This window comes from Globicephala melas, chromosome 12, assembly GCF_963455315.2.
Source record: "Globicephala melas chromosome 12, mGloMel1.2, whole genome shotgun sequence".
NCBI classification, from domain to species: domain Eukaryota; kingdom Metazoa; phylum Chordata; class Mammalia; order Artiodactyla; family Delphinidae; genus Globicephala; species Globicephala melas.
The window spans coordinates 62,747,361-62,773,369 of NC_083325.1; the positions used below are offsets into that span (position 1 = coordinate 62,747,361).

At 37.5% G+C, this 26,009-nt stretch overlaps 1 pseudogene; it reads right to left on the bottom strand.

Annotated features, from left to right (window-relative positions):
- Positions 1-9,948: 9,948 nt before the first annotated feature.
- Positions 9,949-12,091, bottom strand: LOC115854006 (metal regulatory transcription factor 1 pseudogene; annotated as a pseudogene).
- Positions 12,092-26,009: the final 13,918 nt, after the last annotated feature.

The window sequence follows — 26,009 nt, forward strand, 5'->3', positions numbered from 1 at the left end:
TTAATTATTTATATGGGGGTTATTAGTGTGTGGTTAGTGAGCCCTTACTGAAAGTTACACATGTCAGCAGCCTGCAGTGAAGCTATGTTAAGACAGTGTTCTTGTTCAATTGTTAAGATATAAAATGAATAATGTAGGGCATTTTAGTGGAAACTTACCTGAAAAAAAAGCTGTTCAAGGTAGGGAAAGAAAAGTGAGAAAGAAGGGTAATGAGTCATTCTATCCCTATGGGAAAGTAAAGCAATCTTTCTCATAAATTAGTGGATGATGGATATATCCATAGCAGATGACACACAAAGCAGCCATATTTGAACTTACTGCACCCTGAACTTTTAAAGATGCCATCATGGAGGGCACTGATATTCTCCCTGCTAGTGTTTTATTGGACCATGGTATTGTTTTGCTTGTCTTCTATACTCATAAACCTTACCTCCATTGAGGCGTGTCTATCGACTTAGCCTTGTCTTGTCCATGGAATGGGAAAATATAGGCAGTTCTTGAAACAAATGTAAGGATAGCTCATTTTTTATTGGTTTTTCTTGGACCTTCTGTACAGACCCTATTGTTCCTAGGTTCTTACCTTCTTATTACCTCTCTGTAAATATGTGATTTCTAACCTTTATTGTATAGTATCTCCCTTCCTGGGTCTCTCACTCGTGTCACATCATTCCTATTGTATTAGCTTCCAATTGCCACTGTAATAAATTACCACAAATAAAGAGCCTTAAAGGAATATCAATGTATGATCTTTCTGTTCTTGAGATCAGAATTCTAAAATGACTTTGCAGGGCTTTATTCCTCCTGTAGGTGCTAAGGAAGAATCAGTTCACTTGCCTTTTCCAGCTTCAAGAGGCTCCCCATATTCATTGGCTTATGATCCTGCATCATTCTGACCCTTATTTCTACCATCAAATACCCTTCTCTCCCTCTGCTTCTATAGTCACATCATCTTCTCTAACTCTGACCCTTCTGATTCCTTATTATCAGGACTTTGTGATTACACTGAGCCCAGGATAATCCAAGATAATCTCCACATCTCAAAATGCTTAATTTAGTCCCTTCTTTAGTGAGTCTTTTGCCGGTTAAAGAAACATACTGACAGATTCTGGGGATTAGGACATGGACATCTTTGGGAACAATTTTTCAGCCTCCCATACCTAGGAACCTATTAGATCCTGTCATTTGATATATCCTAGCCCATGTCTGAGAACTTGCTATTTCAGGTAGCTCTTATACCGGCATTTCTTTCACTTGATCTCTCATGTTTTCTGCACTTGAATTTGGTTTAACAGTTTGGATCCTCTCCACTTGCATTGTTTAAATTGGGGTCCTTAAACCCAATCCTTTGGCTGGAAACATTTCCTTCTTTCCTGTGTTGAACTTCTAGCTTTAAAGCCGATTAGTCTTACAACCAAGCATCCTTCTCATAGTGAAATATAGAAATTCTTCATCAACTTACGGATTCTGAGCCCATGGTCCTTCCCCACTCTCCTCATTTGCAATCCTCCACATTCTTATGGAAAGAACATATTCCTGCCCTATAATTATAACTAAGTCTAACCCTAGGGCCCATGTATGTTGTATTCCTGGTCCCGGCATTTGCAGCCTGGACCTGGCCCATGGCAGAAAGCCTGTCTGAGACACTTTGAGTTGGCATCTTGGACAAGCTGAATTTCTCAGATGCTTTTGTTGCAATGTAAACCATCATGCAATGTAAACAAATCAGACTACCAAAAAGTGAGAGAAGGGGGGGGAAAAAAACCCCAAACAAGCAAACAAACAAAAAAACCCTCTGCTTTATTTGGAGTGACTGTTTTGTTTAGTCCTTCTCACATTTTTATCCTTACCTATTCTGTGTCTATGCCTATAGTACAACAGGTTCACAGGCACCAGAGCAATTATCTGGCAAATAAAGAAGTGCCTGTAAATGTTTTGTTTGCTATGTGTCCCTGTACATGTCATACAACTTCATATGAGCTTGTGATTATTAAGCTGACTGCTTGGCCATGGATGTGGCTTCAGTCTGCCACAATTTTGTAAAATCTCCCTACAGATCTGATGTTCTGATTTACAACACAAAATATTTGTTCCAAATGTCCACAAGGGGATTTCTAAACTGTAATTCATGGACACACATATGGAAGAGGAATTTTTTGCTCAGTTGTTTGTAAAACTTGGTGAAGTGCTTCTTCCTTGAGAAATGGCATCATGACCCCTTGGAATGACACATCATATTGAGGGAAAGGTTAGAAGAGAGTCTTGGGTAGTTAGAAAGAAGATATTCAAAATACCTAAAAATAAACCCACCTAAGGAGACAAAAGACTGTATGCAGAAAGCTATAAGATACTGATGAAACAAATTAAAGATGATACAAACACATGGAGAGATATACCATGTTCTTGGATTGGAAGAATCAACATTGTGAAAATGACTCTACTATACAAAGCAATCTACAGATTCAATGCAGTCCCTATCAAACTACCACTGATATTTTTCACAGAACTGGAACAAAAAATTTCACAATTTGTATGGTAACACCAAAGACCCTGAATAGCCAAAGCAGTCTTGAGAAAGGAAAACGGAGCTGGAGGAATCAGACTCCCTGACTTCAGACTATACTGCAAAGCTACAGTAATCAAGACAGTATGGTACAGGCACAAAAACAGAAATATAGATCAATGGAACAGGATATAAAGCCCACAGAAAAACTCACGCACATATGGTCACCTTATTTTTGATAAAGGAGGCAAGACTATACAATGGAGAAAAGACAGCCTCTTCAGTAAGTGGTGCTGGAAAAACTGGACAGCTACATGTAAAAGAATGAAATTAGAACACTCTGCAACACGATACACAAAAATAAACTCAAAATGGATTAAAGACCGAAATCTAAGGCCAGACACCATCAAACTCTTCGAGGAAAACATAGGCAGAACACTCTATGACATAAATCACAGCAAGATCCTTTTTGACCCACCTCCTAGAGAAATGGAAATAAAAACAAAAATAAACAAATGGGACCTAATGAAACTTAAAAGCTTTTGCACAGCAAAGGAAACCATAAACAAGACCAAAAGACAACCCTCAGAATGGGAGAAAATATTTGCAAATGAAGCAACTGACAAAGGATTAATCTCAAAAATTTACAAGCATTTCATGCAGCTCAATAACAAAAAAACAAACAACACAATCCAAAAATGGGCTGAAGACCTAAACAGACATTTCTCCAAAGAAGATATACAGATTGCCAACAAACACAAGAAAGGATGTGCAACATCACTAATCATTAGAGAAATGCAAACCAAAACTACAATTAGGTATCACCTCACACCAGTCAGAATGGCCATCATTAAAAATCTATAAACAATAAATGCTGGAGAGGGTGTGGAGAAGAGGGTACCCTCTTACACCATTGGTGGGAATGTAAATTGATATAGCCACTATGGAGAACAGTATGGAGCTTCCTTAAAAAACTAAAAAAGAAACTACCATACGACCCAGCAATCGCACTACTGGGCATATACCCTGAGAAAACCAAAATCCAAAAAGAGTCATGTACCACAGTGTTCACTGCAGCTGTATTTACAATAACCTGGACATGGAAGCAACCTAAGTGTCCATCAACAGATGAATGGATAAAGAAGATGTGGCACATATATACAATGGAATATTACTCAGCCATATAAAGAAACAAAATTGAGTTATTTGTATTGAGGTGGATGGACCTAGAGTCTGTCCTACAGAGTGAAGTAAGTCAGAAAGAGAAAAACAGATACCATATGCTAACGCAATATATATGGAATCTAAAAAAAAAAAAAGGTTCTGAAGAACCTAGGGGCAGGACAGGAATAAAGATGCAGGCATAGAGAATGGACTTGAGAACATGGGGAGGGGGAAGGGGAAGCTGGGAAGAAGTGAGAGAGTGGCATGGACTTATATATACTACCAAATGTAAAATAGATAGCTAGTGGGAAGCAACAGCATAGCACAGGGAGAATAGCTTGGTGCTTTGTGACCACCTATAGGGGTGGGATAAGGAGGGTAGAAGGGAGGGAGATGCAAGTGGGAAGAGATATGGGGATATATGTATAGCTGATTCACTTTGTTATAAAGCAGAAATTAACACACCATTGTAAAGCAATTATACTCCAATAAAGATGTTTAAAAAAAAAAAGATAAAAGATAGTCAACATAAAAATTATGTCTTATAGTATGACTTGTTTTCATTACACCACATAAAACGTACCCTGAAATGTTAAATAACATTAAATAAAGGCTTCTTTTTTTCTTTTGTATACTTAAGGGGCATGTGAGTTAAAGAGGCTGAGACACATTCCTCTATCTAGAATTTTCCTTCTCTTTGCATAAACTCTAATGTACATTTTCTCTCTCTTTTTTTAAATAACTTTATTTATTTATTTTTATTTATTTATTTTTTTTCGGTACGCGGGCCTCTCATTGTTGTGGCCTCTCCCGTTGCGGAGCACAGGCTCCAGACGCGCAGGCTCAGCAGCCATGGCTCACGGGCCCAGCCGCTCTGCGGCATGTGGGATCTTCCTGGACCGGGGCACGAACCCATGTCCCCTGCATCGGCAGGTGGACTCTCAACCACTGCGCCACCAGGGAAGCCCTCTTTTTTTTTTTTTTTGATGGATTTCTTAATTACATTTTTCTATTTAGTCTCAATTTTTGTGGTTTCTATGTTCAGGGAATTAAGCACAGAAAAAAAGCAATGAAAAGGGGGATAGCAAAATTAAAATATAGTTGAAGTATGGAAAGAAAGATGAAATTTGGGGTAGATATAGATTTGAGAATGTTGTGATAGCCATTGGAAAGAAGAAGGGCATTCAAGTATGCTCAGAGAAGAGAACTGCTTTAAAGATTTGGAAAATTTTATTTTGAAATGAGTAGCCTCCTGGGTGCTAAATCTAATATATCTCAAATTCTTATGGTTCTGCTATCCTCTACTGCCAGACTTCCTGGACTGTGTATGATTCAAAACCTTTAGGTGGAAATTAGATGATAGAACCTTTTGAAAATATTGTTTACCTAAAATGCTTTACAGACAAAAATTCAATGATTTAATTTTGTTCTATTTTCTAAACTGCTATCTTTTAAAATTTTTTTGACAAATATAGCAAATGAAAAATTGGGGAGGGAAAAATTGATTCACTGGTATTTTATTTTGTTCCGTTTTCTGACTGAAACAGAAATACAACTATTCATATTCCTGGTATTGGTCAACTTTTCAGGGCTTAGGTGTTGATTATTATTTAAATAGATAACATTATGGGTAATAATTAAGATTTTCATTTTGAAAAATCTTTCCATGAGTAGTCATGATGCTTCTGACATTCTTAAGTAGTATATTAATGAGAAAATCATGAACAATTGCTTTTTCCCCTGAACTTTTTAATCCAATATATTAAAGATGAAATTGCTATGGTTTGTTCTGTCTCAATGGGGTTCCTCTGTCTTCCTCCAGGATAGGCTGTCATCTAGAGCCCAATCATTTTCTCCTTGGGAGCCGGCACTTTCCCACTCATCCATAGCTGTTTTCTACTCTTTTCTAAAAGTTATACATTTTGACAAGAGATTATAGACCTGTGACTTTACAGAGGAGACATCTGAAATAATTAGCTTTTTCCTTAGAGGAGCCCTCTTGGAAATTTTCCACAGGCATTACCAAAGGTACAGATATTATAGATTACTCCCCCATTGGCATTTGTCTCTTTACTCACTATAATTTCATTAATTCTCCTAATGTTGCCTGAGTCTGATCTCTCATCAGTCAATAGCTTTTGACCACATAGTTTGTATTTAAATAATTGCTTATTATATTGCCTTCTGAAATTAAGAAGAACATTTGGTCATGAAACAAGGCACAATGAAACAACTGAAGACTTCCAAGAGTGGATTTGGTTTACTTAGGTATGATTTAAAAAGTGTCAGTTATATAAAGAAATCTAAATTTGCTATAATTCACTGATCCAAGACATCAATCAACAAGTACTCCTACAGCACCTACTTTTAGTCCTCCTTATGGAGAACATAAGTCCAACTTATGTTCATTTATATTTTATGTTTCCTGCAGTCAACATTCTTTTTCTCCTTTAAAAATATATAATGCTTTGGTGGTGGTGGTGGTGGTGGGATGAATTGGGAGATTGGGATTGACATATATACACTAATATGTATAAAATAGATAACTAATAAAAAATGGAAAAAAAAGACTGGATCAACACCTAAAATCATCAATATAATAGTATCTATAATTATTAATACTATATTATATACTTGAAAGTAAATCTTAAATGTTATCACCACACACGAAAACAACTATGCCTATGTGATGGGATAGAGATACTAACTAACGTTATTGTGGTAATCATTTTGTAATATATACACATATCTAATCATCACAGTGTACACCCCTAAATTTATATATGCTATATGTAAATAATATCTCAATAAAGCTGGGAAGAAAATTTTTAAAATATATAATGCTTTATCCAAGTTTATATATTATCTCTTTCTGATCAACTCCCAATCTAATGGATATCATTGAACTGACCAATTATAATGATCCCAGTGCCTACAGTATTTGTAATGATTGAGCTATTGCAGTGTCAAAAATAGTGCTATCACCTTGAAATAGAGTCAAAGCCACTATTCCAAAAAATAATAAGCCTTAGATAATGACATCTTCCTGTCTGAGTTGATTTGAATATTCATACTGTATTCTTTCATTTGTTGATTCAGCAAATATATAACGAGTACCAAATATTTGCCAGATATACTAGGCTTTAGCAGGTGTGTGTATGGGGGATTAGGATAAATTTGGAGATCTCCTTTCAACTCCATGAATGATGAATTTTGGATCTGGAATCTCATTTGCATCAAACATCATTAGTTATTTTAAAAGATTTCTTCCAAACTAATATAAGGGGCTGTACCTTGTAGTGGTTAAGAGTATGGGCTCTAAAGTCCTATGGTCGGAGTTCAAATCCCACCTCTACCCCTTGCGAGTTAGGTGACCTTGGACAAATTACTTAATGTCACTCTGCCTCAGTTTTCTCACTGAAAAAATTTTAAGAATTGGGTCATTTTTAAAAGAAGATAACACTTCTGAAACATTGATCACAGCTCTTGGCACATGGAATACGTGTTACACATATAAAAAGAAAGAGAGTGATAGAATGAAATATCAGGGCAGTTGCTTAATTGGTTTCTTTAAACAGGTGACAATGTGACTGAGAACACTATTCTTTTGTGATCCTGCCCTTACATCTTGTAACTTACTATTTATGCTTATTGAACTTGGGATCCTAATTAAAAAAAAAAAAAGGGGTGTGTGTGCTGAGATGGGGGGTCTACACTTGAAAGAGACCAGAACAATCTACTAGTGGAAGAACAAACAAACTATTGCACTCATTTAGTTGAAGTAAGAGTATTGTTTCTTAGTGCCTGATTGAGTTTACCACAGTCATCTGTGACCTAGTAGCGATTACAGCATGAGTAAATATCAAGAGAGTACATGAAATTCTCAGTAAACATATAAGGAGTTATAGCCTCTTCTTGGCAGTGTTTCTTATTTTTCCAATGTGAATAAAAATATTCTGTCTCTTTTGGAAGCACCAATGTTGACTACATCTGATACCACTTAACAAGGTAGAAGGGTATGAAATTGACTGTTGCTCATATGTTGTATACCTAGGTGCTATTTCTATTATTACAGAGTTAGAGATATTTGAATTTGGTTGAATTATACCCTTGCCCTCAAAGTTCATGGTCATTCTTGTTTTCTACCTGGCCTTGTTCGTTTTGTTGTTGTCACAGACGAAATAAGAAAGAAGGAAAAATTTGAATTAATATATCTATGTTTCATGGTTATGAAATATAATTACCTATGTACATAAGGAAGTATATGGTTTGCTCTGTGTGTGTATGTGTGTGTGTGTGTGTAACAAACTTAAGAATTTGTGGATGCTGTTATATTGGGTTTTTTTTGGATTGAGTTGGGCAGTGATATTACTCACAGTTTATAACTCAGACTTTACATGTATTACTCTTAAACATGAAAGATGCTATATAACTGGCAATTCCATGATCAAATATCTTTGCCGGAAAATTGATTATTTCATTTTTTTAAAGATTTTTTGATGTAGACCATTTTTAAAGTGTTTATTGAATTTGCTACAGTATTGCTTCTGTTTTATGTTTTGGTTTTTTGGCCCCAAGGCATGTGGGATCTTAGCTCCCCGACCAGGGATTGAGCCTGCACCCCCTGCATTGGAAGGCAAAGTCTTAACCACTGGACCACCAGGGAAGTCCCTGATTATTTCATTTTAAATTGTGTTTTTCTCTGTTCCACTAACTTTGATATAAATAAATCACTTCATATATCTTCCTAATTTTTTAAATTAGTTTTTATTGCAGTATAGTTGCTTTACAATGTTGTGTTAGTTTCTACTGCACAGCAAAATGAATCAGTTATACATATACATATCCCCTCTTCTTTGGATTTCCTTCCCATTTAGGTCATCACAGAGCACTGAATAGAATTCCCTGTGCTATATAGTAGGTTCTCATTAGTTACCTATTATATTTTATACATAGTATCAATAGCGTATATATGTCAACCCCAATCTCTCAATTCCTCCCATCCCTCCCCTTTCCCCCTTGGTATGCATACATTTGTTCTCTATGTCTGTGTCTATTTCTGCTTTGCAAATAAGATCATCTATACCATTTGTCTAGATTCTACATATATGCGTTAATATACGATACTTGTTTTTCTCTTCCTGACTTACTTCATTCTGTATGACAGTTTTGTTCCTTTTTATGGCTGAGTAATATTCCACTGTATATATGTACTGCATCTTCTTTATCCATTCCTCTGTTGATGGGCATTTAGGTTGCTTCCATGTCCTAGTTATTGTAAATATTGTTGCAATGAACATTGGGGTGCATGTGTCTTTTTGAATTATGCTTTTCTCTGGGTATATGCCCAGTAATGGGATTGTTCTGTTATTAGTTTTTTAAGGAACCTCCATACTGTTCTCCATAGTGGTTGTATCAATTTACATTCCCACCAACAATGCATGAGGGCTCCCTTTTCTCCACACCCTCTCCAGCATTTATTGTTTGTAGTTTTTTTTTGATGATGTCTATTCTGACTGGTGTGAGGTGATACCTCATTGTAGTTTTGATTTGCATTTCTCTAATAATTACTGATATTGAGCATCTTTTCATGTGTTTGTTGGCCATCTGTATATCTTCTTTGGAGAAATGTCTATTTAGGGCTTCCACCCTTTTTTGGATTGGGTTGTTTGTTTTTTTGATATTGAGCAGCATGAGCTATTTGTATATTTTGGAGATTAATCCTTTGTCAGTTGCTTCCTTTGCAAATACTTTCTCCCATTCTGAGGGTTGTATTTTAATCTCATTTATGGTTTCCTTTGCTGTGTAAAAGCCTTTAAGTTTCATTAGGTCCCATTGTTTATTTTTGTTTTTCTTCTCATTACTCTACAAAATGGGTCAAAAAAGATCTTGCTGTAATTTATGTCAAAGCAAGTCCTGCCCATGTTTTCCTCTAAGTGTTTTATAGAGTCTGGCCTTACATTTAGGTCTTTAATCCATTTTGAGTTTATTTTTGTGTATGGTGTTAGGAAGTGTTCTAATTACTTTCTTTTACATGTAGCTGTCCAGTTTTTCCAGCACCACTTATTGAAGAGGCTATATTTACTCCATTTTATATTCTGGCCTCCTATTTCATAGATTATGTGACCATAGGTGTCTTGTGACCAAGAAAATGAGTCTGAAAGGTGAGGATTTCAAACAGTAGATTTCTTCCTCCTTCAAACTGCTGACCCCACGATGGTAGGCATCGCACCTTCTGCCTCCTGCTCAGCCTTTGTTCCCAGAGGTGAGCACCTCCAGGTCTTTCACTTGGAGAAGCTGCTGGTCAGGCCCATCTCCTCCTCCACCTGCAGTAGTGCTTCAGTGGGAATCAGATTGGACGGCGTGTCCAGGTTCTGGAGGGACAGAAACTCTGACGTATCCATGGCACGTAACGTTTCTGTCTGAGGGTCTGAAGGAGTCACTGCTTGTCTGCTTTGCTCACAGGAAAAGGATGTGGTGGAGGAGGACGACAGGGGGATCGGGGTCGGGGAAAAAGTCTGCGGTGGTAGCTTTAGGCTGGGCTCATCAGGAGGCTGGGTGCTCAGCGCTGGAGCAGGAGGGGAAGGACAGCCCTTCCTCCTGCTGGCTGCCTGCGCCTTGGCGGAGTCCCGGCAAGCACACTGACACTGACAGGCCTCCTCTTGTTTGATGATGATCACAGGGACGCTGAGGCCAATCTGCTGTGCAGCGCTCCCTGTGCTACTGGCTACTGGTACTGCAGTGGTAAAAAACACCTTCTCAACTTTAGATGTTTGCTGAATTTGTTCTTGGGTGTGTGGTGAGCTGGTGGCACCATTCAGTATCCACTGTAAGTTCTGTTCTCCCGTGACGAGGCTGGGCTGCAGGAGAGCCATGCTCAGAGTCGGGGTGATGGTTATAGTGGGATTACTAGTTAGGACGGAGTTGGCATCCACGGGCAGAGTCTGGACCATGGCCAGCAGGGGCTCAGTAGTACTCTGTGGTTGAGGCAGTGCTGCCATGGCTGACGCCACTGCCGCTGATGACGCCAAAGCCCCAGCGACAACAGAAAGTCCCGGCACAATGGGCTGCGGTGCCTGAGGGTGCAGAAGAAACTCTTGATGATTAGCAGCAAACTGTGTGCTGTGGGGAACAGGCACTTCTGGAGGTTGTAAGAGAGCAGGTGGGTTGCCAAATGCAGCTTGCTGGGAGCCAGTTCCTAGGGAGGGAGCAGGCAGAGGAGTAGACGGTGCTGAGGCTGGTAGTAGAGACCGGGGTGGCTCAGAGATGCCAGGCTGTCTGTTGAGGATCTTCCTGGATTGCTGGGTCAGCTGACTTCTGGAACATTGGTTCAAAAATGATGGCTGGTGAAAGTGTGCTGAAAGTGAGCATTCTGGCCTGTATTGGAATGTTCTTGAAATTCGGAATCTGTGGACAGAAGGCTTAAATTCCTCAGAGTGAGTGATTTGTATCCTCGGATCCATTGTGATTTAGAAGTGCACTGTATGAATTTCCTTTCTTATCGTGACCTTTCATGTGACTTTTGAGACTGCATTGAGTGCTGTAAGTTTTCTCACAGCCATTACTGGGGCAGACAAAGGGTCTTTCACCAGTATGTGTACGGACGTGAGTTTTGAGGTGGTGGCTTGCTGCAAATGCTTTTCCACAGCCATCATGATCACACCGAAATGGCTTTTCTCCTGTCTGGGTTCGAATGTGCTTCCTCAGATCACTGAGCGTGGTGAAGTACTTGCTGCAGCCTTCAGATTCACAGTTAAACGTCTTCCCTGTGTGAAGCCTCTGATGTGTTTTCAGCCTGTACAGCGTGTTGAACGCCTTCTCACAGCCCTGCACTTCGCACTCACTTCGCACCGCACGTGGATCCTGAGGCTGTAGGAGGTGAGGAAGGCCTTGCTGCAGCCCTGCTGATTACTGACAAAGGTGTACTCTCCCCGGTGGGTCTTCTGGTGGGTGCTCAGGTTGCCTGCTGTGCTGTAGGTGCGGGGACAGCCCTCAAAGGTGCACTGGTACCGCTTTACTTCATTATGTTTCGTTTCTGGACATTCCGACTGCAGTTGTGAGGGTTGCACCTTCAATATTTCTTGGCATGGGCGTGGAACCAGGGTTTATTGTTAAATGAACCTGATCTGGTGAGATAATGTGTTGCACATAACCCTGGGACATTGCTTCATGATCTATTAGATGAAAGCCCTCTTCACCCCCTACTAGAAAAGGCAAGTGTTCTCTGTACTGTCCGTTGTCATCTTCGTCTTTCAAAGTGCCAGGATCCTCGATAAGATCAGTTGTCCTATCATAAACAGTTCCAGATGAGGAAGGCACCAGTCCGTTCTTATACACAAACCTGAGCATCTTGTCATCAGGGGTCAGCTCATCTTCCTCTACCTCAAAGTAGCTGACGCTGTCGTCTGGACTGTGTTCCCCCACGGTTCAGTCGTGCTCAGCCCAATTGTGAGAAATGGAAAGGTAGTGACCTGTCTCCGCGGCTCCCGGCAATGGTGGCGGCGGCAGCAGCTTCTCCCCTTCCCAGCGGCACCAAAACTTTCTTTTTTTAAGTGAATTTTATTTCAAATGGCTTACATTACTTACCATACAGTAGATAGGCAATTAGTCCAAAGGAATCTCTTTTCTAATTTCATTTCCTTCAAGAGGACTTTTCTCCACCATTTCACCTTCTTGACTTTCCTGTCCTTGTATTGATGGGGTAGTATATTTCCATTACCTTTGCAATCTTTTTTCATTCCCCTTACAACTGAATTTAATTTAGTCTGCCATTCTAGACATGAAGTGTTGATCCAACTGAGTTATTTAAACTCAAAAAGGTACAGGATTTTTATAACTCCAATTCAAGTTTTATATGTGACAAGTTTGTCAAAGATGGAAGCCCAAGATTATTTTTAAAAGAGGAAATGATTCTCTTGTGTTTGTGACTTTGGATAATGCATATAGCAGAACTGATAACCACCCTTACCCCTGATGCCTATGATCTCCCAGACCATTTAGCACCTGTTAATCTATTGAAATTTACCATACATTTTTCCTTTCATCTTAACCTTACATTAAATATTTCCTGCAATGTAGATATCTGAGCCACTTAAAAACAAATAGTTTATTAAAAATTACATGGTATATAGGTTATTTTAGCACAGAGAGCACATTTTTTACCACCACATCTGTTACTAACATGATTCACTATCTAAGCAATGTGTGTATCTCTATGGTAAGGATGTGAGAATATGATTACAACCAAGCGATATAGGAGGTTATTTTCCTTATGTCATATGAGAAATTATAGGAGTCTAGACTAAGTAAGGGGCAGAGGAAATGTATAAAACACACATGATTAAAGAGACCAAAGCTGTAGAGATCAACAAGATTTGATGACCTATTAGAAGGGGCAAAGTAGAGGATAGTGCTGTTAAGGAAATAAATACAAATTTGCCTTCGGTGACTAAATCTAGTCATGATGTCACTTTAAAAACTAAACACGTTGAAGGGGCTAGATTTGTTATTGTATTCTGTTGGATTGATTGATTTAATTATTTCCATTTTGCATATATGAAACATGAAAGGAGATCTCTGGTAGGCTGTTGGAGATATAGATCTGGATTACAAAAGAGATAGGACTACTATTCATTAGCAAACACGTAGTAGTCGAAGAGTGGATAGGGTTGTTTGGGAAGCTGTGGATGCAAAAGAGCAGAGGGCTTAGGACACAAGTTCAAAACAATAACCCAGAAACTAAACAATAACTAGAAAAGTTAAGAAAGTAAGGAAAATGGTGCCACAAAATCTGATGGAAGGGGAAAATAAAATAAGGTCTAGAAAAGAGAAACTGAATGGATTGAAGATTTAGTTAATAAGACCTCTATGTGTAAACTGACAGAAGTATGATGACTTAACCTGCCTGAGGAAGTGGGCATGAATTGGGGTTCCTTATAAGGGTCACACGTTACTTGTAAACATGTATAATCTACCTGGACAGTGTTTTCAATCTTTGGAGATGATAACTAGAAGTGAATGTATTATATATTATAAGAAAAGTGTTTAAGATTATATATATGTACATGTTATACATAATAACATACTATATATAACTATATATATACACATATATACATATACATATACATATACATATACATATACATATACATATATATATATATATATATACACACGTACATATAATCTCCAGAAACTTCAGAATTTCTATATAGAGGAAGCTTATAGGTAGCATTCTAGTTGAAACAGAAGGCTAAGGAACATTTTTTGAGGTTGTATTTCCACGAGCACTTGGTATTTGCTCGGAGATTGTGTTTCATTAGGGGTGACTGTGTGGAGGGCTGGCTGATGAAAATTGCGGTGATGAACTTAAGCTACTTAACTGCCATGAGCCAGATCTTGATACCACGTTAGATCTGTGGAATCACATGTAGGTCACCCCTTGGGTTCTCTGTTGGTAACTTTGGGCGGGCTTTAATGAGGATGGCATGATGATCAGTTCTGGGTATTATACCTGTCCATTCCAAGTATAACAACCCATTTAAAAGTCTTCCCTAGAAGGTGAATATTAGATCTGATAGTCTTTTGAAATATCTTGCAATGCTTTTAATCAATACTTTTCGTAATCAACACTCCAATGTAATTATGATTTTTTTTAAAAAAGTGAAACAGTGGGCAAAGGAGTGGGCAAATGTTTTAAAATAGTGCAGGTTGGATCTCTGGGGATTTTAAAGAACCATGTGTTTGTTGAAAAAAAAAGTGTTGCTCAAGCTTAAAAATAGTTGAAACTGAAACCAAGCATATTCATTTAAAAAGTTTATTCTAATCCTACTCCAGACTCTTTCAGAACAATGTTATTTATTCTATTCAATCCCCATATCTTAACATAGTTGACAATGTTGGAGGTATTTCAAAGTTGACATTGCTGGTATAATTTCTGTGAAGGTTTTAATGTCTATTGAAACATGAGAATCTCTAGAAACAGAAAAGCCATTCTTTCTTATCTTTCAAAAAAGTGTTTATATCTGCAAATGACCTCTCGAAAGAAACTTCCACAAATGTTACCTTTTTTATTGGTAAAAAGAGGAAAATTACTTCATCCAAGTGTAAGTAATATGAATAAGAAAATTCTCATTACAGAAATTTGCCAGGGCCCTTTTATTTAGCTCAATAGCATTCAATTGGCTATAGTGATAAAATTCAAAGTTAGCAGTAGTGGAATATTCTTCCATTTAACATCAAGCCAGTACTGAAGAAAATTGCTGTCATAGTTTCTAAGTTATTAACCTTTACAATGAGATATATTTCTATGCATAGAGAAGAATTTTCTCCTCTATTTTAATGTGAACTTAAGTTAGAGATACTAATCAAATAAATAAATTGAAATCGAGCCATACACAGCTGTTTTCTTTTGTCCTTTCTACATTTGCCTTTACGTTACATATTGGAAAAATGTAGGAAATGTTTGAAACTCTTATTGATTACAATAATGCCTTTTTTTTTTTTGCGGTACTTGGGCCTCTCACTGTTGTGGCCTCTCCCGTTGCGGAACACAGGCTCCGGACGCGCAGGCTCAGCGGCCATGGCTCACGGGCCCAGCCGCTCCACGGCATGTGGGATCTTCCCGGACTGGGGCACGAACCCGTGTCCCCTGCATCGGCAGGCGGACTCTCAACCACTGCGCCACCAGGGAAGCCCAATATTGCCATTTTGTTATGCCAATAAAAGTGATTGTATGAGTTAAAGCATATGTCTTTTTCTTAAAAGTGTGCGATAGACTCCTATTGCCATTAAAACCCCTCAAAAATCATTATCTATGTTTGAATTACTTCATTCAAACTCCCTATTCCTTCACTGTGGTTCTAGCCAACTTCCTGACAGAAAGTAATCAAAAATGCCTTTATCCATTCATTTCCCTTCTGCCTTAGTGGATTTTCCATAGTACTGCATGCCCAGGTTACCCAACTTTCCTCTTTTTGTATTCCCACGAGTTGATCTTCCATAAATGGTTCCACAATTTAACCTCACCCCAAAACCTCATTCAGATTTATCAAGGTATACTTGAGTACTTCTTTCTTCTAACCCTGTTTAGTACATCACTCTTGCAGCTAGACTCTATGAGCTCTCTCAGTTTATGCACTTATCCAGCTAAAACCTCCCTTTGTAAATAACTTATTCCAGTCTTTATTTTGATAGTCCTTTATCCTATTCACATTTATCAGCCCCCTGCCCCACATAGTAAAACACATGAGTTTAGAGTAGGACAGCTAGAGTATAAAATTTAGTTCTGAGTGTGTGACTTGATTCTCTGAAATTCAGTTTTTGCATCAGCATTATAGGAACAACAGTATTTATTACAGAGTATTGTGTGAGTATTAAATAACATAAATAATGTAAGACACTTTGCTAAATGCCTAACACTTAGAAAGAACTGAATAGGTGTTAACCATTCTCATTCTCAATAATTTTATTATTCTGCTGTTTTTGAACATCTCTAGGAGATGTAAAATAAACTGAGATACAGTGAAATAGTCATTGGATTTGAAATTAAACAGATCTCTGTTAGTAATCTAACAGACTTAAAACTTATTAGCTGTGTGACTTTAAGTGTCTTACCCTCTTTAAGCTTTATAGTGATGATTCAATAACATGATTTGTATATAACAGCTGACATAAAATTTGTCCTGATTAAATGTCTATTGAATGTGTAAATGAGTGATATACACTGTAGTGTTGACATTTACAGTTTCAAAAATATTTTCACTGAATCATCCAGCAAAGGTTTATTTATCACATTTGGACAGTAAACTCTACTGGGCATGGGGAATAATTTTAAATAGTCCTGGTAAGGACCATTATCTATTTGTGTGGTACATAATATAGCACTGCCTACCCTTAGATTGGTTAATAATTCTTTGGAAACAGGAGCAGGTATCTCTTTCTACTCAAGCCTAAACTATAATTCACATACATCTGGTATGTCTGGAAAACTGATGAGTCAGGCCTTCCCCTAATCAATTTCTATAACTTTTCCCCTATAATTCTTTCAAGCCACCTGAGACAATTATAGGGGTGGCCATAAGAGAAAAAGGTCTAGAGAAAGGTATTAGGAGAATGTACTCAGGGTCAGCAGCAAAAATGCATGCAAGGTAGACTCTGAAATAAGTTCCAGGGGAACAGTGCCATTGGAGGTAAGTGGGCTGGTTGGAAAGCATCCACGGTTCTAGGCTGAGTAGCAGAGAACAGCACTGGATGAAGCTTTCCAGCCTCAGCGTGGGGGTAGCAAATCTGGATTACATAAGAGATGTGATTATGACAAACTCAATCATATAATCTAGAATTTGTCCCCCATTGCAAGGTTGAATGTTAGTAAAAAGAAAACATAATTTAGGATTTACATATTAGTCACTCAACCACAACAGTCAAAACAATAATAGTTCATTTTAATATTTACCAGATTAAAAGTGCATTTCTAAAACCAAGTTCTCATTACTTACTGACTTCTCAACAGCTAGTATTTAAATGAATTTTATAAAGTCAATAGAATATGCATTATAACCATATAAACATTAATTGCATTAATAAATTTCCTATGTGACTTTAAGTATATGATCCCTCCAAAAGTTTTCACTATTTTTCCAAAATCATGTAGTGATATAATTACCCATAAATAAAAAGTGATGCAACATATTTGAATGTACAAGGTGCTACCTTGAAATTAGCTTATAAAAGTTAATGGTCAATAAAACTTGTTTTCAGTTCATAAAATGTGTTTATTTAACTTTCTCTTAAAATATCTGACAATTAGAAGCATGCTATTATTGTATTGGAAAAAAATCCAATTAAATCACAAAGCTACATCCCTTCTTCCAGAAATTTTCAGAGAAATAAGAAATAGCTCTTGAATAGGGGTCATATCTAGATATTTACTGTAGAATTATGGTGAGAATGTAATGGTGGAGAAGAATTAATTGGAAAAACAAGTTGGAACACTGTAATGTTATTTCTAAAAACAAATATGATGACTGACACATGCCCATGAACTTTTTGAATGAAAGTAGATGGAAATCTCTTGCCACTTGACATTAAAATTCCAACAGCAAATGTCTATCTATGGCTGTATCCCAAACTGAGTAATTATATTTGATCCATAGCATAAACATTTGATGATTTTATGTTTCTCAGTATGTCCTGCTTTTACAATTTCACCAAGGACTGCATTAAAAAAAAAACACTAATATTAAAACGGCAAAATCAGGGAAAGTCAGAAAAAAGGCAACCAAATAAAACTGAAACAAGGCTAGATATATCTAGAGAGAGAGATGTTGCCATACATAAATAAATAAGCCTCCACCTTGAATGACTTTGAATTCTATGTAAAAATGGTCTACACATATTTAAGAGAAAAATTCCTCTAGCATGAGCTTCAGGCTCAGTGACTGTTATGCACTGTATGTTAAAATGTAGTGAAAAGAAGAGGAAAAATATCTGCAGCTATGAGTGATGGGCAGGCCTATGGCCAGTAGTTATCTTCTCTCTTTTCATAAAATCTTCCAGTTGAACTTGGTGGAACAAACCTGTGTCCAGATTATCCTGGGCCCTCTTTGGTTCCCTAAGTTTGGTATTGCCTAGTAGGTATGAAGCTTAATAACTCCCAAAGTCCTTTTAGATAGCTTGCTCATTCAGCATTAAAAGAAAGTGTGGCCAAATTGTTTTTAATTGCTCAATCAAGTGTGGCATGCTTGCTTGTTTTAATGTACAATGCTGAAAAAACAGTAGAATGAAGAGTTAAGATTAAGAAACACGATTCAGAAAAGTAAACCTCAAAAGGAGAATACCAGCTAAACTGAAGAAGTAATCCATGATCTTCAAGTCTTGGATACACACTCAAAAGAAAGTGGCCAACAGTTCCTATTTGGCATAAGCTCCTAAAGCTGGTACAACATGGTCTATCAATCCTGTGATCCTAGCTATACCGAGCTAGGTTGTGGGCAGGTGTATAAGCTGGGAATTACAATCTGCAAGTTGGACACAAATTGCTAAAGAGCAAATTCTTGCCTGATAGAGGAGCTCTGTACAGAGCAACGGCCTGTTAATACTCTCTTTTGGAATGCTCAGTGAGCAAGGAAAAGATAGACCACTGGGCCTCATTGTATTATTCTAAGTGCATTACACAGTCTGGAATAACTAGGATGAGAGAAGTATGTAATTTGTGAGATGACTCCCCTTTGCCCTTATTCTTGTGGGTCCTTGCAGTAAACCTCCCTTGGAGAAGATAATCTGTGTAACCCTAGAAACATCAAAGTATTTGATCTCTTATGAGAGATAAGCACAGAAATATGAGCACCCAGATTTAGAAACTGTTGTAGTGTGACAGGCCATTGCCAAATCAGGCTGAATTTATAGCAAAGTTTCGAAGTGAGAGAGTAGAAATGACATATATACACTACCAAATGTAAAATAGATAGCTAGTGGGAAGCAGCCGCATAGCACAGGGAGATCAGCTCCGTGCTTTGTGACCACCTAGAGGGGAGGGATCAGGAGGGTGGGAGGGAGACGCAAGAGGGAGGGGATATGGGGATATATGTATACATATAGCTGATTGACTTTGTTATACAGCAGAAACTAATACAACATTGTAAAGCAATTATACTCCAATAAAGATGTAAAAAAAAAAAAAGCAAAGTTTAAAAAAATTAAAAGTTAAGTTTCAATAATAATGTATTTTAGTTTTGAAGAGAAGTTTGAATTTTGCAGAGCACTATATACAGCTTTTATCTCATTTGATCCTCAAAATAGACCCAAATAAAGGAATAGGTATTATGTTTATTTTACAGATGAAGAAATTTAACCCCATAGAAATTAAAAGATTTTTTCCTACTTTATTAGCAAGGATCAGCAGTTAGGACTGGAACATGGGCATTCTGAATCTAATTCCAGTTGGGTGTACATGTGTCTGCACACATCTGGGCATACTGTGCAGTCTGCCTTGAAATGGGTCTCATCGAGTGTTACCATCCAACTGAATGTCTACTCATAAATGATTCACCATGAAAATGGACGTTGCTGTGTAATTGATAGGAGTTAGAAGCCCTGGTAAAGTCATGCATAGCATGAAGAGATTTTTCATATTAATTTTTACATCAAATTGGCAAGGATATTATGGGACAAATGAAATTCCATTTGACTTGCAGAGTTTCAATTTAAAAGAACTGAATATTTTGTCATGCAAAGTGAACAGTAGTATGCATAGAAAAATTGATACAATCAAACCACATCTATGCATGGGTTGATTTTAATCCCATGGCTCTACTTTTGATGTAAGAGTAAGGATAAGTAAGGATAAGCGTTACCCACTGATAACAGTGGGTAACACTGAAGGAATGCTTATTGTATCAGACACTGTCCTAAGTACTTTATGTATACAACTTTTCCAACCTCATAACAGCCTTTATGTATACAACTTTTCCAACCTCATAACAGAAGGAACAATTATTTTATCCCCCTTTTTAGACTGAAACTGAGACCCTGGGAATAAGTAACTTGTTAAAGGTTGCATAGTGGGTAAGTAGCAGAGTTGGGGTTTGCCTCTGCAGGCTAGCTCCAGAATGAATGCATTTAAAGAAGAAAGTATACCGCCTCTCATAAAAGTAGGATTACATAATGGAGAAGAACCGCAAGGGACTCTGGAGTCACACAGAATCAGTTGGATTTCTGGCTCTGTCACTGCCCAGCTGTATTATTCTGAACAAAAGGTTTACCCCGTCTCTACCACAGTTTATTTACCTGTAAAATGGAGATGCTAGTAAAGCCCTTTTTCTAGGATCATTAGCAGTTTCGAGTGAGTTAAGCCTACTTCATTGCACATTAGGCAATGAATAAATGATAATTGTAGAGGAAGAGCAGAAATCATACTTTAAAAATAATCTACTCCAAGCCCTTAATTAAAAAAAAAAAAACGTGAAGAAGCTGAAGCCCAAAGGGGTTAATGGCCAATTTTTTTTTTTTTTTTTTTTTGCGGTACGTGGGCCTCTCAATGTTGTGGCCTCTCCCTGTTGTGGCCTCTCTCGTTGCGGAGCACAGGCTCGGGACGCGCAGGCTCAGCGGCCATGGCTCACGGGCCCAGCCGCTCCACGGCATGTGGGATCTTCCCTGACCGGGGCACGAACCCGTGTCCCCTGCATCGGCAGGCAGACTCTCAACCACCACGCCACCAGGGAAGCCCAATGGCCAATTTTATATCATGTTGTCAGTGGCCAAATCAAGAGTAGAAGCCACACCTTTCAAAGCTATGTTTGTGGTCCTTTGAACCACAAAAGAGTAAATAAAGGATTTTATCTCACATACGTTTTTTTCAATTAAAAAAGTTCACTATTGAAATATTTTTACTTCTTCTCTGTTTAAAGATGAGTCTACAGTTACAGGAATACACTTTCATTCTTGTCTATATGTCACAACTATTTGTAAGTAAACTCTAAAAGCTGTGAACTTTTAGCTTGGAAAGAAAGAAATCACAATTTAGCAGTCTAAGATACCAACACGGTTTTGAGGAAGTTTTCTTTAATAGCATATTATTTGAGACTCATGATAGTAACAAAAAACTGGCAAATGGAGGAAATCTAGACAATTTTTTATCATACTCAGACTGTATGTAATAAATATCAACGTTGATGACACAGGCAAGGGCTGTGAGGGCTCAGAGGAATAAGGGGTGGCAAGGACTGCAGTGTGTTGGGGGATAAAGCATGACACCCTCTCCCAGAACCTCTCCCCTCACTAAGGACTCGCACTGTCCCCCTTGGAACCTCTCAGAGGAGACACTTTGTAGTTTACTTGGACAAATATAAGTAAAATTCTAACAGTGAACAGATGAAGGATGCCCCCTGTACTTTCCTGATTAAGTATCAGGAAAGATAAGGATAGTTAATGAGGCATGCAAAACAAGACAAAGGCTGATGAAAGAAATGCAAATCCCTTATAAATATAGGGAATAATTGTGATCATATGCTTCTATTTTCTACCTCTACTTTTCTTTCCCTCTTTTTCATCTATGTCTTGCTATACTTTGGTTAGTCCTCTTAAACCCAACTTCAGTTGTTTCTAGAATATGGCATAATACAAATTTAAAATAAGAAAAAGACGCTTAATCAAAAGATAACCATATTGAAAAACACACTGATATACGTATTGCGGTTTCTCAAGCTTATTTTTTTTAAGATTTTTTTGATGTGGACCATTTTTAAAGTCTTTATTGAATTTGTTACAATATTGCTTCTTTTGTATCTTTTGGTTTTTTGGCCACAAAGCATGTGGGATCTTAGCTCCCCAACCAGGGACCAAACTCGCACCCCCTGCCTTGGAAGGCGAAGTCTTAACACTGGACTGCCAGGGAAGTCTCTCTCAAGCTTAATTTAACTCATAAAATTCTTTAAAAATCTTCAATCAGCATCCATTTATAATGTTCTTATTGAAGCAAGTATCTATGCAGATAAGTGCCCATATTATAAATGCACATCTCAATGAATTTTCATGACATAAACATCTCTCTAACAGCACCAACGTCAAGAAAAAAGAAAATACCTGGGTGTACTCTGATGCTTTTGCAAAAATGTTTCTATAAAAGGGTTTGATCTTCAAGGAATTCATGGAAAAGACTCTGACAAGTACAGGTTTCTGGTAACTGATTATACTGCTGAACTGAATGAATAAGCATTTTCAGAACTCTAATGGAAAACTGATGAATTCACAAAAGTGCTAACAAAGATCAAGATGAAAAAAAAATAATTACATGGGACTGAGTGAACTGATGAGGATGCTTATAATTTTTGTGACTTTCTGTTTGAATAAAAAAAAAAATTCCACAAGGACTCAAAGGCAAAAAATATACAAATCAATTTTCACTGCAAAGTAAAGGAGCTGTTACAGTGGAGGATTACTGGACTGAATGTCAATATTATGACAAAGCATGAGTGTGTTTCATGTTTGGTAATTGCAATCATTGTTGCTTTTGTTGTGGTCATCCATTTACAATGCTTGGTGTCAGTTTATTTATCTCTTGTAAAAGTAAAATACAGTGTGTGGGGAAAAAAAAGAACTTTGTGGGGAGGTCCCTGGTGGTCTAGTGGTTAGGATTCTGCACTTTCATTGCTGTGGCCTGGGTTCAATCCCTGGTCGGGGAACTGAGATACTGCAAGCCTTGCAGTGTGGGCAAGAACAAAAAACAAAACAAAAAAACCCCAGCAAACGTTGGGTCTCTGGAAAAGAAAGCTGTAGAGTGAGATTCTATAAATGTCTAAAAGGAAAAAAAAAAAAAAAAAAAAACCAGCACCCTGAGAAGCCCTCCTATCCTGTCTTCCATTTTCTGCCCTACTAAGGTTACCTACTGTCCTGACTTCTATCACCATAGTACAAGATGGTCTGTTTTTGCATGTTATAAAAATGGAATAATACTATACGCAATTTTCTGTGACTTCTGTTGTCCAAATTTATGTTTAGATGATGATATTTACATTATTCATTAGGTAAACATAAATTCATAGAATCCTTGGATAAATGACTATTTAGATAATTTCCTCATTTTAAATTGGCTTGCCTTTTTGTTGTTGAGTTGTAAGTGTTCTTTATATATTCTAGATACAGGTTCCTTATCAGAACCTACAAATATTTTCTTGTGGAAAGTCTTTTAACTTTCTTTTTTTTTTTAACGTTTTTATTGGAGTATAATTGCTTTACAATGGTGTGTTAGTTTCTGCTTTATAACAAAGTGAATCAGATATACATATACATATTTCCCCATATCTCTTCCCTCTTGTGTCTCCCTCTCTCCCACCCTTCTAGCTGGTCACAAAGCACCAAGCTGATCTCCCTGTGCTATGAGACTGCTTCCCACTAGCTATCTATTTTACACTCCCTAACTTTGTCCCAGCTTACACTTCCCCCTCCCCACATCCTCAAGTCCATTCTCTAGTAGGTCTTCGTCTTTATTCCCGTCTTGCCCCTAGGTTCTTCATGAGCATTTTTTTTTTAATTTAGATTCCATATATATGTGTTAACATATGGTATTTGTTTTTCTCTTTCTGACTTACTTCACTCTATATGACAGACTCTAGGTCCATCCACCTCACTACAAATAACTCAATTTCATTTCTTTTTATGGCTGAGTAATATTCCATTGTATATATGTGCCACATCTTCTTTATCCATTCATCTGTCGATGGACACTTAGGTTGCTCCCATGTCCTGGCGATTGTAAATAGAGCTGCAATGAACATTGTGGTACATGACTGTTTTTGAAATGTGGTTTTCTCAGGGTATATGTACAGTAGTGGGATTGCTGGGTCATATGGTAGTTCTATTTTTAGTTTTCTAAGGAACCTCCATACTGTTCTCCATAGTGGTTGTATCAATTTACATTCCCACCAACAGTGTAAGAGGGTTCCCTCTTCTCCACACCCTCTCCAGCAGTTACTGTTTGTAGATCTTTTTTTTAACATCTTTATTGGAGTATAATTGCTTTACAATGGTGTGTTAGTTTCTGCTGTATAACAAAGTGAATCAGTTATACATATACATATGTTCCCATACCTCTTCAGTGGTGGCCATTGTGACTGGTGTGAGATGATATCGCATTGTAGTTTTGATTTGCATTTCTCTAATGATTAATGATGTTGAGCATTCTTTCATGTGTTTGTTGGCCATCTGTATATCTTCTTTGGAGAAATGTCTATTTAGGTCTTCTGCCCATTTTTGGACTGGGTTGTTTGTTTTTTTGATATTGAGTTGCATGAGCTGCTTGTATATTTTAGAGATTAATCCTTTGTCAGTTGCTTCATTTGTAAATATTTTCACCCATTCTGGGGGTTGTCTTTTTGTCTTGTTTATGGTTTCCTTTGCTGTGCAAAAGCTTTTAAGTTTCATCAGGTCTGATTTATTTTTGTTTTTATTTCCATTTCTCTAGGAGGTGGGTCAAAAAGGATCTTGCCGTGATTTATGTCATAGTGTGTTCCGCCTGTTTTCCTCTAAGAGTTTGATAATGTCTGGCCTTACATTTAGGTCTTTAATCCATTTTGAGTTTATTTTTGTGTATGGTGCTAGGGAGTGTTCTAATTTCATTCTTTTACATGTAGCTGTCCAGTTTTCACAGTACCACTTATTGAAGAGGCTGTCTTTTCTCCATTGTATATTCTTGCCTACTTTATCAAAATAAGGTGGCCGTATGTGCATGGGTTTATCTCTGGACTTTCTATCCAGTTCCACTGATCTATATTTCTGTTTTTGTGCCAGCACCATACTGTCTTGATTACTGTAGCTTTGTAGTATCGTCTGAAGTCAGGGAGCCTGATTCCTCCAGCTCCATTTTTCTTTCTCAAGATTGCTTTGGCTATTTGGGGTCTTTTGTGTTTCCGTGAAAATTGTGAAATTTTTTGTTGTAGTTTTGTGGTAAAATGTGGTAAAATGCCAGTGGTAGTTTGATAGGGATTTCATTGAATCTGTAGATTGCTTTGGGTAGTATAGTCATTTTCACAATGTTGATTCTTCCAACCCAAGAACATGGTATATTTCTCCATCTATATGTCTTATAATTTGTCTTATAATTATATATGTCTTAAAATTATAATGTCTTAAATTTTCTGCATACAGGTCTTTTGTCTCCTTAGGTAGGTTTATTCCTAGGTATTTTATCTTTTTGTTGCAATGGTAAATGGGAGTGTTTTCTTAATTTCTCTTTCAGAGTTTTCATCATTAGTGTATAGGAATGCAAGAGATTTCTGTGCATTAATTTTGTATCCTGCTACTTTACCAAATTCATTGATTAGCTCTAGTAGTTTTCTGGTAGCATCTTTAGGACTCTATGAATAGTATCATGTCATCTGCAAACGGTGACAGCTTTACTTCTTCTTTTCCAATTTGGATTCGTTTTCTTTTTCTTCTCTGATTGCTGTGGCTAAAACTTCCAAAACTATGTTGAATAATAATAGTGAGAGTGGGCAACCTTGTCTTGCTCCTGATCTTAGCGGAAATGCTTTCAGTTTTTCACCATTGAGGACGATATTGGCTGTGGGTTTGTCATATATGGCCTTTGTTATGTTGAGGTAAGTTCCCTCTATGCCTACTGTCTGGAGGGTTTTTATCATAAATGGGTGTTGAATTTCGTCAGAAGCTTTCTCTACATCTATTGAGATGATCATATGGTTTTTCTCCTTCAATTTGTTAATATGGTGTATCACATTGATTGATTTGTGTATGTTGAAGAATACTTGCATTCCTGGGATAAACCCCACTTAGTCATGGTGTATGATCTTTTTAATGTGCTGTTGGCTTCTATTTGCTAGTATTTGAATTA